The sequence below is a fragment of the Podarcis liolepis genome (assembly GCF_965112155.1).
Source record: "Podarcis liolepis genome assembly, chromosome: W".
Taxonomy (NCBI): domain Eukaryota; kingdom Metazoa; phylum Chordata; class Lepidosauria; order Squamata; family Lacertidae; genus Podarcis; species Podarcis liolepis.
The window spans coordinates 2,545,418-2,558,197 of NC_139568.1; positions in this window are offsets into that span (position 1 = coordinate 2,545,418).

Consider the following 12,780-nt stretch of genomic DNA (forward strand, 5'->3'; position numbering starts at 1 on the left):
CGACGTGGAAAAAAGAGTGATCTGGGACGCAAGTAAAGCTGTGATGCGAGGTTTTTTAATTCAACAAAACTCAATAAAGAAGAGAAAGCAGAATGAGAAGAAGGAAAAGATTTTGGAAAAGATAAAAGAAGGAGAGAAAAAATTAAGATCAAAACCAAAGTCCCAGGAGATTTTGAGAGAGATTAAGTTATACCAGACACAATACATGGAATTGATGAATCAAGAGATTGAGTGGAAGTTAAAGCAAATGAAACAAAAGACATTCGAATCGGCAGATAAATGTGGCAAACTTCTGGCATGGCAATTGAAGAAAAGGCAGAAACTAAATACAGTTACAAGTCTAGAAGTGGAGGGAAAGAACATATCTAAACCTAATGAGATTAGAAACTGTTTCCTGAGCTATTTTAAAAAACTTTATTCTCAAGGACCACAAAATGAAGAGGACATAGATAAATTCCTTAATAAATATGGATTACAAAAAATCTCTCATCAAAGCAAGGTGGATTTAAACCAGAGAATAACAGAACAAGAGATAGAGGGTGCCATTCAGGACATGCAATTGGGCAAATCCCCAGGGCCAGATGGACTGACTTCCAGATATTATAAATCTTTGAAGGAATGGTTGGTTCAACCATTAAAGGAAGTCTGTAATGAGATCTTAGAGGGGAAAAAGGCACCAGAATCGTGGAAAGAGGCATATATTTCACTCATACCAAAGACAGAGACTGAAAAGACTCAACTTAAGAACTACCGCCCAATATCATTACTTAATGTGGATTACAAAATCTTTGCAGACATTCTGGCAAAAAGATTTAAAAGAGTGTTGATGGAGAAGATTCATAAGGACCAAGCAGGCTTTCTCCCAAAAAGGCATTTATCAGACAATGTAAGAAATATAATAGACATTTTAGAATTGCTAGAGGTGGACATAAACACCAAAGCAGTGTTGATTTTTGTGGACGCGGAGAAAGCCTTTGACAATATCTCTTGGAGTTTTATGAAAAAGAATCTTCATGGGATGGGGGTAGGCCAAGGATTTGAGAACGTTATGGGTGCGATATATTCTGAACAAAAAGCTAAGCTGATTGTAAATAATGTGATAACTGAGGAACTTAAGATAGAAAAAGGAACACGACAGGGGTGCCCAATTTCCCCATTGCTCTTTATTTCTGTTCTGGAGGTGTTGCTGAATATGATTAGAAATGACCAGCAGGTTAAAGGTGTACAGGTCGGAGATAAACATTACAAGTTAAGGGCTTTTGCAGACGACTTAGTATTGACCTTACAAGAGCCAAACACTAGTGCGAAAAGGGTGTTGGAGACAATTCAACAATTTGGCCAGGTAGCCGGATTTAAACTGAATAAACAAAAAACTAAAGTCATAGAAAAAAATTTAACAGCTAGGGAGAAGGAGAAATTTCAAGAAGAGACAGGTTTGACAGTGGTTAAGAAGGTGAAATACCTAGGGGTCCACTTGACATCAAAAAATTTGAACTTGTATAAGGACAACTATGAAAAATGTTGGTCAGAAATTAAAAAAAGATCTAGAAATATGGTCAAATTTGAAACTTTCATTGTTAGGCCGAATTGCAGTTATCAAGATGAATGTATTGCCTAGAATGCTATTTTTGTTTCAAACTTTGCAAATCCTTGACAAGATGGATTGTTTCAAGAGGTGGCAGAAAGATATCTCGAAATTTGTCTGGCAGGGCAAAAAGCCCAGAATTAAATTTAAAATTCTGACAGATGCTAAAGAAAGAGGGGGATTTGCCCTGCCGGACTTAAAATTGTATTATGAAGCAGCAGCGTTTTGCTGGCTGAAAGAGTGGATGCTCCTCGAGAATACAGATATTTTGGACTTGGAAGGTTTCAATAATACATTTGGTTGGCATGCATATCTATGGTATGACAAAATTAAGGTGCATAGGCCCTTTAAGAATCATATTGTCAGAAAAGCACTGTTTAATGTTTGGACAAGATATAAAGATTTGTTGGAAAATAAAACCCCTAGATGGTTGTCACCCTTGGAGGCTAAGGCATTCAAAAAGCCCAATATGGAGGCCGAATGGCCAAAGTATTGGGAAATTTTGGAACAAGATGGAGACAAATTGAAATTACAGAGTCATGAGAAACTGAAACCTAAAGTACGAGATTGGCTCCATTATTTTCAAATAATGGAGGTTTACAAACAAGATAGGAAAATTGGCTTCCAGGTGGAGAAATCAAAACTAGAAACCGAATTGTTAGAACCCAATACTAAGAACTTGTCAAGAATGTATAATTTGCTGCTGAAATGGAATACACAAGATGAAACAGTTAAATCGGCTATGATTAAGTGGGCACAGGACATTGGTCATAACATTATGTTTGCTGACTGGGAATGGTTGTGGAACACCGGTATAAAATTTACGGCATGTAATGCTTTAAAGGAAAATATTATGAAAATGATCTATAGGTGGTACATGACCCCAGTCAAGCTAGCAAAAATTTATCACCTGCCTGACAATAAGTGTTGGAAGTGTAAAGAAACTGAAGGTACTTTCTATCACCTTTGGTGGACGTGCCCGAAGATTAAGGCTTTCTGGGATATGATATACAATGAATTGAAAAAGGTACTTAAATGTACTTTCTCTAAAAAACCAGAGGCCTTTCTCTTGGGCATTGTCAGCCAATTGATGTCAAAGAAAGACAGAATTTTCTTTATGTATGCTACGACAGCAGCAAGAATACTTATCGCAAAGTACTGGAAGACACAAGATCTACCCACTCTGGAAGAATGGCAGATGAAAGTGATGGACTATATGACACTGGGTGAGATGACTGGTAGAATCCGCGATCAGGGGAAGGAGACGGCGGAAGAAGAATGGAAGAAATTTAAAATCTATCTTAAGGACTACTATAAACTCGATGAATGTTAGAATGTTGAGGTTTTGAGAAAGAAAGGGTTACAGTGACATAAGATTAGACTGAAGGAAAGATTAAGAGGACAGAGGTTTGACAGAAATATTTAGAAGTTGCTAAAAAAAATTTGGACATTGGGATGCAGAAAGGGGAGGTATGGGGGAGTCTGAGAGACAAGGTTTACGAAAAAAAGGCTATGAAACTATACGTGTTTGTATGTCTTTTTATATGTTTGTATTGTTTTAAAAATTTTGTAAAACCAATAAAAATTTTATAAAAAAAAAAGTCCAAGATGTCCCTATTTTCCAATCTTATCCAATCCTTCAGCCACACTAAACACGCCGCTTCATAATATAAACTTAGATCCGGTAGAGCGAATCCCCCTCTTTCTTTTTTGTCCACCAATATTTTCATTTTTATTCGTGGTCTTTTGCCTTGCCAGATGTATCTCGCTAAGGCTCTTTGCCACTCTTTACACTGCTTTAAACCTTTTAGTACCAGAATGGTTTGGAACAAAAATAACATTCTGGGGAGAACGTTCATTTTGATAACCGCTATCCTCCCCAGAAAAGATAGCCTCAATCTCTCCCAGATTTCAAGATCTTTCTTAATATTCTTCCAAGTGACTTCATAATTGTCAGGGCTGCCTCAGATCTCAGCTCACAAAAGATCAACGCCAGGTTCTTCTTGTGAAGAGAACCTGAGCTTACAGGGTTAAACAGCTCAGAGTGTACGCCCTGCCTACTGTTGGGAGGAGGGAGACTGCGTCATTTCTGAGTCTCTCAAGTCTTTGTTCTCTCTACTTTCGCTTTTGAGGAGAGTGGACGTGTTTTCACGATGCTGTTCGACAATGGATAGTCTGCTGTAAATAAAACTGCTTTTAGCTGCTAAGATCCTGCGTGGACTTTATTTAGCACACTGAAGAAAGCACTTAAGCTTACAGCTTTCTCTAACCGCTGCTGCTTAACTCTGCGTTTGCTCAGAGCATCGGAATGTGGCCTTTGAAGTCCGAGGCCTGGCCGAGGGGGTGCACAGCCGAAGCGGGCCGGACGCCAATCTGAGCAATAAATCAATCACCTTATCTAAGAGGTCATGGACGTCAGTTACTGCAATTAGAGAAAGCTTTGAAGTGCTGTGTGTTGAGAAGCTGCTGTTTTTTGCTGCCGGAGGAAAACGTCCTGCTTTGAGGCTCTGCCTGGGAGAACGCAGGGAGGCTGACTGCAAGCTGTGTGCTGCAAGCTGTGTGCTGCAAAGGGACGCCGGAGGCCTATCCTCTGAAGCTGGCTGGTATGCGTGAGTACTTCAAAGCCCCAATGGGAGCACTGGGGGAGGAGATGGCTGAGCTCCAGGATTTTTATGATGTCCCATTTGAAAAACTCACAACCCAGTCCTGGGAAATCTGGGTTAAAAGAGTAAGGGGGTGGTTTTTGGCCACAGGGCTCTGGAGTATAGCCCAGAAGGAGCCGGCCCCACCCATGCCTGTTGCTGCTGAAGATGGCTCAGCAGACCTGGAGGCTGCTTTGCTGGAAGATAGAGAGCAGAGAATGCAAAGAGAGCTCTGCATGTTGAGAGCAAGCGTGGACGCTATGCTGTTGCCCCACCTGGAGGGCGTTGAGTCGGCTCAGGCCGCCTGGCAGGTGCTGAGGAGTCTGTGTGAAAGCTCAGCAGGAGCCCAGGGCCGGGAGAAAGCCGAGAGCAGGGAGGAAGCTGAGAGCCCAGAGGGGGCTGCTGGCCATGTTCCTGAAGTTACAGCTGGGAGTAGCTGCTTTGTCTCCGAGGGGCCGTGTGATGTTGAGGCCCGCAACCAGAGTGCTGGGGAGCGTGCAGGCCCAGGCTGTGCACCCAAAGGTGGGGGTGCTTGGAACAAAGGAATGGCTGAAGAGGGAGCTGTGAGAGCTGTTGCTACATGCCGCCGCTGTTATCGCTGTGGCTCCCCCTCCCATCTGGTGAGAGAATGTCCAGTGGAGGCACAGGAACAGCCGAAGGCCGTCTCCCGTAGCAACCAGATAAAGGGCTCTTCTTCAAAGCGTGGGAAAGGCAAGCCGAAGGCAGCTGGCAGAGACACTGAACATAAACATTTGGCAGCATCTATGGCTACAGTCAAGAGTTGTCAACAGGATGCTGTGCTGGCTTTTGTCATAGACAGTGGAGCTTCCCATCATCTCGTGCCATCTGCAGGATTTCTAGAGAACTGCACCTCTGTACCTTCTGGGAAGACTGTCTGTTTAGCAGATGGAACTCGACACCCACTCACGCAGACTGGCTCACTGTTTTGTTCTTTCTTACAGGGTTCAATCCAAGCTTTTGTTGTTCCAGGACTGTCCTGCGCATTGCTGTCTGTCAGTGCACTTCTTGCTGAGAACTACAGAGTGTGTTTTGAAGACAATAAGTGCTCTATTTCTAAGAATGGACAGCACCTAGTCAGTGTTGAATGTAAAGACAGGTTGTTTGTATTGAATGCTTCTTTTGCAGGTCCAGGTGACATGAAGGAGGCTCAAGCACAGTGTGCCAACGTTCCAGTTCATGATGCGTGTGCTCACCTCTGGCACAGACGCATGGCACACGTGTCCTGGGGGTCAGTGAAAAAGATCCCAGAGTGTACGCAAGGGTGCAAAATGAAATCATGTGCTAAGTTTCTAGATTGCAGAGCGTGCAAGTCCGCAAAGGTGAAAACGTGCACATACCCTAGGTCTGAGAGGGTGACCACTAGGGCTTTTCAGTTAATTCATGCAGATTTGTGTGGGCCAATGTCTGTGAGCAGTATGGGAGGAGCCAAATATGCGCTGGTTCTGATTGATGACCATACGCGCAACTCCTGGACCTTCACGATCGGACACAAAAGTGAAGCTGCACCGCTAATCAAAGACTGGATTGCGGCTGTGGAACTGCAGTTTTCCACACGGGTGCAAAACTTTCAGAGCGATCGCGGTGGGGAGTTCACCGGGTCTGCACTGCAAAGTTTCTTCCGCAAAAAGGGGATTCAACACAGGTTGACTTCTCCGCACAGTCCCCAACAGAACGGGGTTGCAGAAAGACGGAACAGGACTCTAGGGGAGATGTCCGCAGCTCTTTTGTTTGATGCCGGGCTCCCACAGCATTTTTGGGGAGAGGCTTGGCGAACGGCCAACTTTGTTTTGAACAGGTCGTTCAATTCAGTGGTAGGTGACACACCATACTTTTTGCTGCATGGAAAGAAACCCAAAGTACACTACTTTCGTGTATTTGGTTCTGAAGCGTGGGTTTTGATACCAAAAGCCAAACGCAAGAAAGGTGAACCCAAGTCCCAGAAGATGATTTTTGTGGGTATGAGCCAGGGACCAAGGGGTGGAGGTTTGCGTATCCGTCAGGGAATCAGTCCAGGATTCTGCTCAGCAACAGTGCTGAATTCTGTGAGCAGAGTGGCTGGGCAAGGATACATGGGAATCCTGACATCCTGTCAGAGAGTCTGCTTGACTCTGCTGATGAAGAAGAGGTAGAGGTTGAACCTGCTACTGAGGCTCAGAGTCCAGACCCAGTGCAGGCAGAGGGGAGAACTTCTCCCAAGACTGTGAAGATTGAGCAACACAGTGCTCCATCTTCCCCCACAGGTTCGGCTGAGAAGTCCAGAAGGCGCAGTAAGTCAGAGGGGGAATTCTCTGATGCCAAGGACGTTCTGGCTGGCCCTAGTGGGTCAGAGGGGGTTCCTGAAGTAGTGCTGCGTCGATCAGCTCGGACGACCAAGGGGAAACCTCCTGATAGGTTTGCCATCACTAGCGTGTGGGTCGGAATGGCACAGTGTGAACCCGAGAGTTTTGAGGATGTTCAGAAACTGCCTCAGGAAGAAGCCAGAAAATGGCATGAGGCGATGCAGAAGGAAATGAACTCAATGGAGTCTCTAGGTGTGTTCTCCCTCACGAAGTTGCCGGTGGGCAAAAAGGCCGTGGGTAGCCGCTGGGTTTACCGACTTAAGCCCACAGCGACAGGAGAACCGCAGTATAAGGCCAGATTAGTGGCGAGAGGATTCACGCAGCGCAGGGGGTTGCATTATACGGAAGTTTATGCTCCCACCTGTAGGAGTGAATCTCTACGTTTGCTCTTGGCCATCGCTGCACAAAGAGGGTTGCTGGTGCATCACTTTGATGTGGATGTTGCTTACTTGAACTCAGACCTCCAGGAGGATCTGTACATGCTTCCTCCTCCAGGGTTTGAGGGCAATGAGCAAGGTACTGTGTGGAAACTTCACAAGTCAATTTACGGCCTGAAGCAGTCGGCCAGGAATTGGAACTTGTGCCTGAATGAAGCTTTGGAGAAGCTAGGTTTCAGGAAGAGTCTTGCTGACAGTTGCCTGTTCCTTAGAGGATCAGGAGACTCACAGGAACTGGTTTTGTTTTATGTTGATGACATCATCCACATTGGAAAGGCAGACAAACAGGTGCAGAAGTTTGCCAAAGAGCTTGGGAAGCGGTTTCAGCTCAAGAACCTGGGTGCAGTAAAGATCTACCTAGGTGTCCAGATAGCGAGAACTGAGGATGGTAGCTTCTTGCTCAGTCAGAAAGGCAAGATTGAGCAGTTGCTTGAGAAGTTCAGAATGTCCGATTGTGCAGGAGTTCGGACACCCATGGAGACGAACTTCGTGAAAGAGAGCCAGCAAGCAGAAAGTGCCGAGTTCGAGAATGCTGAGCTCTTTCAGTCAGCTCTAGGTAGTCTGTTGTATCTATCCCAATGGAGCAGACCAGACATTGCCTTTGCTACCAACCTGCTAAGTAGGGAAGCGTCAAAGCCCAGTGTGAGTGCTTGGCACGGTATCAAGCGGGTACTGCGCTACCTGCAGCATACCAAAGACTTCTGTCTTAAGCTGCCAGCTGAAGGTGAGGCGAAGCTCACATGCTATGCGGACAGTGACTGGGCGAATTTGCAGGACCGCAAGTCTGTGTCTGGATTGGTGGTGAAGTTTGGGAAGTCACTAATTGGGTGGAAGTCCCGGAAGCAAAGTCTCATTGCGCTGTCTTCTACTGAGGCTGAATTCAGTGCACTGTCAGATTTGTGCCGGGAACTAGAGTTCTATAGATGCTTGGTGCAAGAGATCTTTGGGGATTGTAGCTTGCCCATCACGGTTTGGGAAGACAATCAACCTTGTTTGAAATTGGCTGAATCTGCGCAATTTAAGGCCAGAACCAAGCATCTGGACATACGTTTCCAAAATGTGTGTCAGAGTGTTCAGTCAGGTTTGATACGGCTGAAGTATTGTGCCAGTCGCAATAACTTGGCCGATGGCTTTACCAAACCTTTAAGCTTCCAGCGTCATGGGGAGTTTTGTGGTGGTTTGGAGTTGGGGGTAAGTTCTGTACATACTTTCCCCACAGTAGCGCAGGACGAGAGGGGGTGTGAAGAGAACCTGAGCTTACAGGGTTAAACAGCTCAGAGTGTACGCCCTGCCTACTGTTGGGAGGAGGGAGACTGCGTCATTTCTGAGTCTCTCAAGTCTTTGTTCTCTCTACTTTCGCTTTTGAGGAGAGTGGACGTGTTTTCACGATGCTGTTCGACAATGGATAGTCTGCTGTAAATAAAACTGCTTTTAGCTGCTAAGATCCTGCGTGGACTTTATTTAGCACACTGAAGAAAGCACTTAAGCTTACAGCTTTCTCTAACCGCTGCTGCTTAACTCTGCGTTTGCTCAGAGCATCGGAATGTGGCCTTTGAAGTCCGAGGCCTGGCCGAGGGGGTGCACAGCCGAAGCGGGCCGGACGCCAATCTGAGCAATAAATCAATCACCTTATCTAAGACTTCTTATATACAAGGACGTTTATTGCAGTTCATAGTAAGTTCCACAACCGAGGCGCGCAGCCCCCACGTCTGTTAACCTTAGACGGTAGAAGTCCCCTCTGAATCGGTCCCTCCCCTACACCAGTTTAATAAGCTAACGCTGCTCCACCTTTTTCTCTCTTTCCTTTTCCGCAGGGTCTTTCTGCCCGCCGGGGTTCCTCCCCTCCTGGATTCTCCTGAAGTGGAATCTCCAGACTGCTCCTCCCCCCTCCTGCGGGCTTTGGGACCTGGCTCCTCCTCCGGGCTCCCTGTTCTTCCGCGCGCCTCCTCATTAGAACTTGGCGCGCGCGCCCAACCTCTGACCTTCCTTTTGACAGTTATGCTACTCCCCTCACTGCCCTCCTCCTCTTCCGGGAGAACGGCTTGCTCTGATCCCTCCTCTTTCTCTGTCGCCGGAGCTGCTCCCTCTGACACACTGGAACCTCCCCCCCCTTCGCTGCGCTCTGGTGGGGAGGCTGGCCCTGATTCCCAGCTGCCGCTTTGGGGTCCCCTGCTGGCCCCCCGCTCCTGACACTTTCCCCCTGGGGCTCCCCTTGCCCTTACCACAGGTGCCCCCTTCTGGGAATCCTCTGATTCGCTGGAGAGACTCATGGAATCCCTTGTGTCATTGCTATCCTCTTCCTCGCTGTCCTGGGATTCCTCTCCATCGCTCTCCATCTCCTGCCTTCCCTGTGCCTCTGTCCCTGTACCCCTGACAATAATTATCCTTATATAGGTTAATATTTTTCGCTGATATCCACACTCCAAGGTATTTCACTTTCTTTGCTGTCATAATTCCCGTCTTTTGTTCTAGTACTACAATATCTTCCTTAGTTAGATTTTTAGTCAACATTTTAGTCTTATTTTTATTAATCTTGAGGCCTGACACCGCTCCAAACTCTTCAAATTTTTGCAAGGCTTCTTTCATACTATTTTTCGGGTCTTCTAAAGTTAATACAATATCATCCGCGAAAGCTTTTATCTTATGTTCTTTAGTCCCTACCTTAATCCCTTTCACTTCCGCTACCTCTCTCAGTCTCTTAGTAAGTACTTCAAGTACTATTATAAATAACAGAGGAGACAGGGGGCAGCCTTGTCTAGTCCCTTTAGATAGGTCGAAAAATTCTGATGTCGAGTTATTTATTATTAGCTTAGTTTTTTGTTCACTGTAGATAGCTTCTATACCTTTTCTAAATCTTTCACCCAGCCCCATCGTTTTTAGATTTTCTATCAGGAAGCACCAAGAAACGTTATCGAAGGCCTTTTCGGCATCAATGAAAATCAAAGCGGCTTGTTTGTCTATTCTGGTTTCCAAATATTCAATGATATCTATCACATTTCTTACGTTGTCCTTCAATTGTCTCCCTGGAAGGAAGCCCGTTTGATCTTTATGGATTCTGTTATTAAGTACTTTTTAAAATCTTTCTGCCTTTACATCCACAAACAATTTATAGTCGTTATTTAATAACGAAATCGGCCTATAGTTTTTCACCTCTAAAGCATCCACATCTTTTTTTAGGAATTAGTGTAATATAGGCTTCCTTCCAGGTGTTCGGGGTCTTCCCTTCTTTTAAAGTATTGTTCATCACTTCACATAGGGTTGGGCTTATTTGATCACTTAATACTTTATAATATTTGGCTGACAGACCATCTGGCCCCGGCGCTTTGCCAATTTTCATCTTTGATATTGCCTTCCTTACCTCCTCCTCTGTAATCAGCTGATTTAATAATTCTTTTTCTTCGATTGATATCTGTTGTAAATGATGTTCTTTCAGATAGCGTTCTATATCATGGCCTGACTCCTTATCTCTTTTATATAGATCCTTATAGTATTTCTGAAACAACCTTCTTATTTCATTTGGGTCTTCCACTATCTTATCTCCATCCCTTATCCTACATATCGTATTTTGTTTTTTCCTTTCTCTTAGTTGCCAGGCCAAATATTTTCCTATTTTATTAGCAGATTAAAAACTCTTCTGTTTCAACATTTTAACTTTCCCCTCAAACTCCTGGTTTACTATCATAGAAAATTGGACTTGTAATAACTTTATATTTTGTTTTATAGTCTCATCACCTGGCTTAGTAGTTAATTGTCTTTCATTCTCCATTAACTGTACCAAGATCTCCTCCTTCTTTTTCTCTTTTTCTTTTCTTTGATGACTGTTTTTCTGAATTAGAAAGCCCCTCATGACGGCTTTCCCTGCGTCCCAAACCGTTGCTAAAGCTGTCCCTTTATTTAAATTCCACATAAAGTACTCTTCAATTGTTTCTTTTGCCTTAATCACTATCTTTTGATCATTAAATAGAGATTCGTTCATTCTCCATCTAAGTACTCTAGTCTCTTTACCCTTTAACTCTAAATATACTGGGTTATGATCAGATATAGTCTGTGGGAGAATTTCAGATTTGATTAAATTCTGTATCAATTCCTTAGTGATCCAAATACCATCTATTCTCCCCCAACTCTGCTTAGGATTTGAGAAGAAAGTATATTGTTTTACAGTAGGGTTTTTGAATCTCCACACATCAATTAGTCCCATATTATCAACCAAATCAAAAAATGTCCGCGGTAACTTGCCTTCCTTAATCTCGTGTTTTCTTGTTGATCTATCCAGGTTCGGTGACACCACCCCATTAAAGTCACCCATCACTATCATTTTTTGATCCATCCACTCTGTTAACTTATTACCTAATTCAGAGAAAAAGACTGCTTTTCTGTCATTAGGTGCGTATAGTCCGACGACAATAATCTTTACTCCTTGAAACATAATCTGCACTACAATCATTCTCCCTTGTTCATCTTTATACAGTAATTTTGGATCAAGTTTTTCCTTTATATATAGAACCACTCCTCGTTTCTTAACTCTATCTGAAGCCACAAAATCCAATCCTAATCTCTTATTGCTTAAAATTCTCTTATGCTTTCTTATTACGTGAGTCTCTTGTAGGCAGATTAAGTCAAGGTTCCTTTGTAATAGAATATGCGCAATCTGATTCCTTTTATTTTTATTGTTGAGTCCGTTCACGTTCCAGGTCAGAACTTTTAGAGCCATCACTTGTATGCAAATAATAAAATAACAAGTCTAGATTAAATCTACTGCTTTTTATCGTCTATCTCTTCTCCTTCTCCTGGTTTTAAAGTAACTGGAAAATAACTGAAATTGAAACTGTTGTCTATTTTGTGAATTGGGGGATTAAAAAAGGTTATTTTTTTTAAGGCAACAATTTTTGACTGCTACTGTGTCCCCCTAGAGGAAGCTTGAAATTGTTACAATAACAACTGGGCCAGGGGAATTTTCCACTTCAAAAAAAAATTCAGGCCGTGGGACTGACCTTGGGTTTAACTAGAGTGTTATGGCAGATGGGAAAGAAAAGATAGATTTGCCTCAGGAAAAAAACAACGAGGTCTGGCAGATCTTTTCGCCCAGACACTGGGCTGCAGCGAAGAGCATCAACATCTGGCCCCTCTGCATCATCAGGGGCTGCATTTGTACAACCTAAACCTAAAGGAATGGCAACCGAAGATGTTTTAGCTCAGGTTTTAGGCAAAATTAATGAATCTCTGGAAAAACTAAGTAAACAAGTAGCTGAAGCATCAATTAAAATTGATCAAATAATAAATAATAATAATACATTTTATTTATATCCCACCCTCCCCAGCCGAAGCTGGGCTCAGGGCGGCTAACAACAATCAAAATAGTTCAACATTCTAAAACATTCATTATAAAATTAATCAAATCAAATTAAAATCAAATTAATGGCAACCATCAAGCAAAATTTTGTGCAGATTGCCAGAGGAGGGGGTCAGGCTGCGCCCTGAGAAAAGGCCTGGTGGAACAGCTCTGTCTTGCAGGCCCTGCGGAAGGATGTCAGGTCCTGCAGGGCCCTAGTCTCTTGTGACAGAGCGTTCCACCAGATTGGAGCCGCGGCCGAAAAGGCCCTGGCTCTAGTTGAGGCCAGCCTAACCTCTCTGAGGCCTGGGATCTTTAGGGTGTTTTTATTTGCAGACCGTAAATTTCTCTGTGGGACATACCAGGAGAGGCGGTCCCGTAGGTACGAGGGTCCTAGGCCGTATAGGGCTTTAAAGGTTAAAACCAG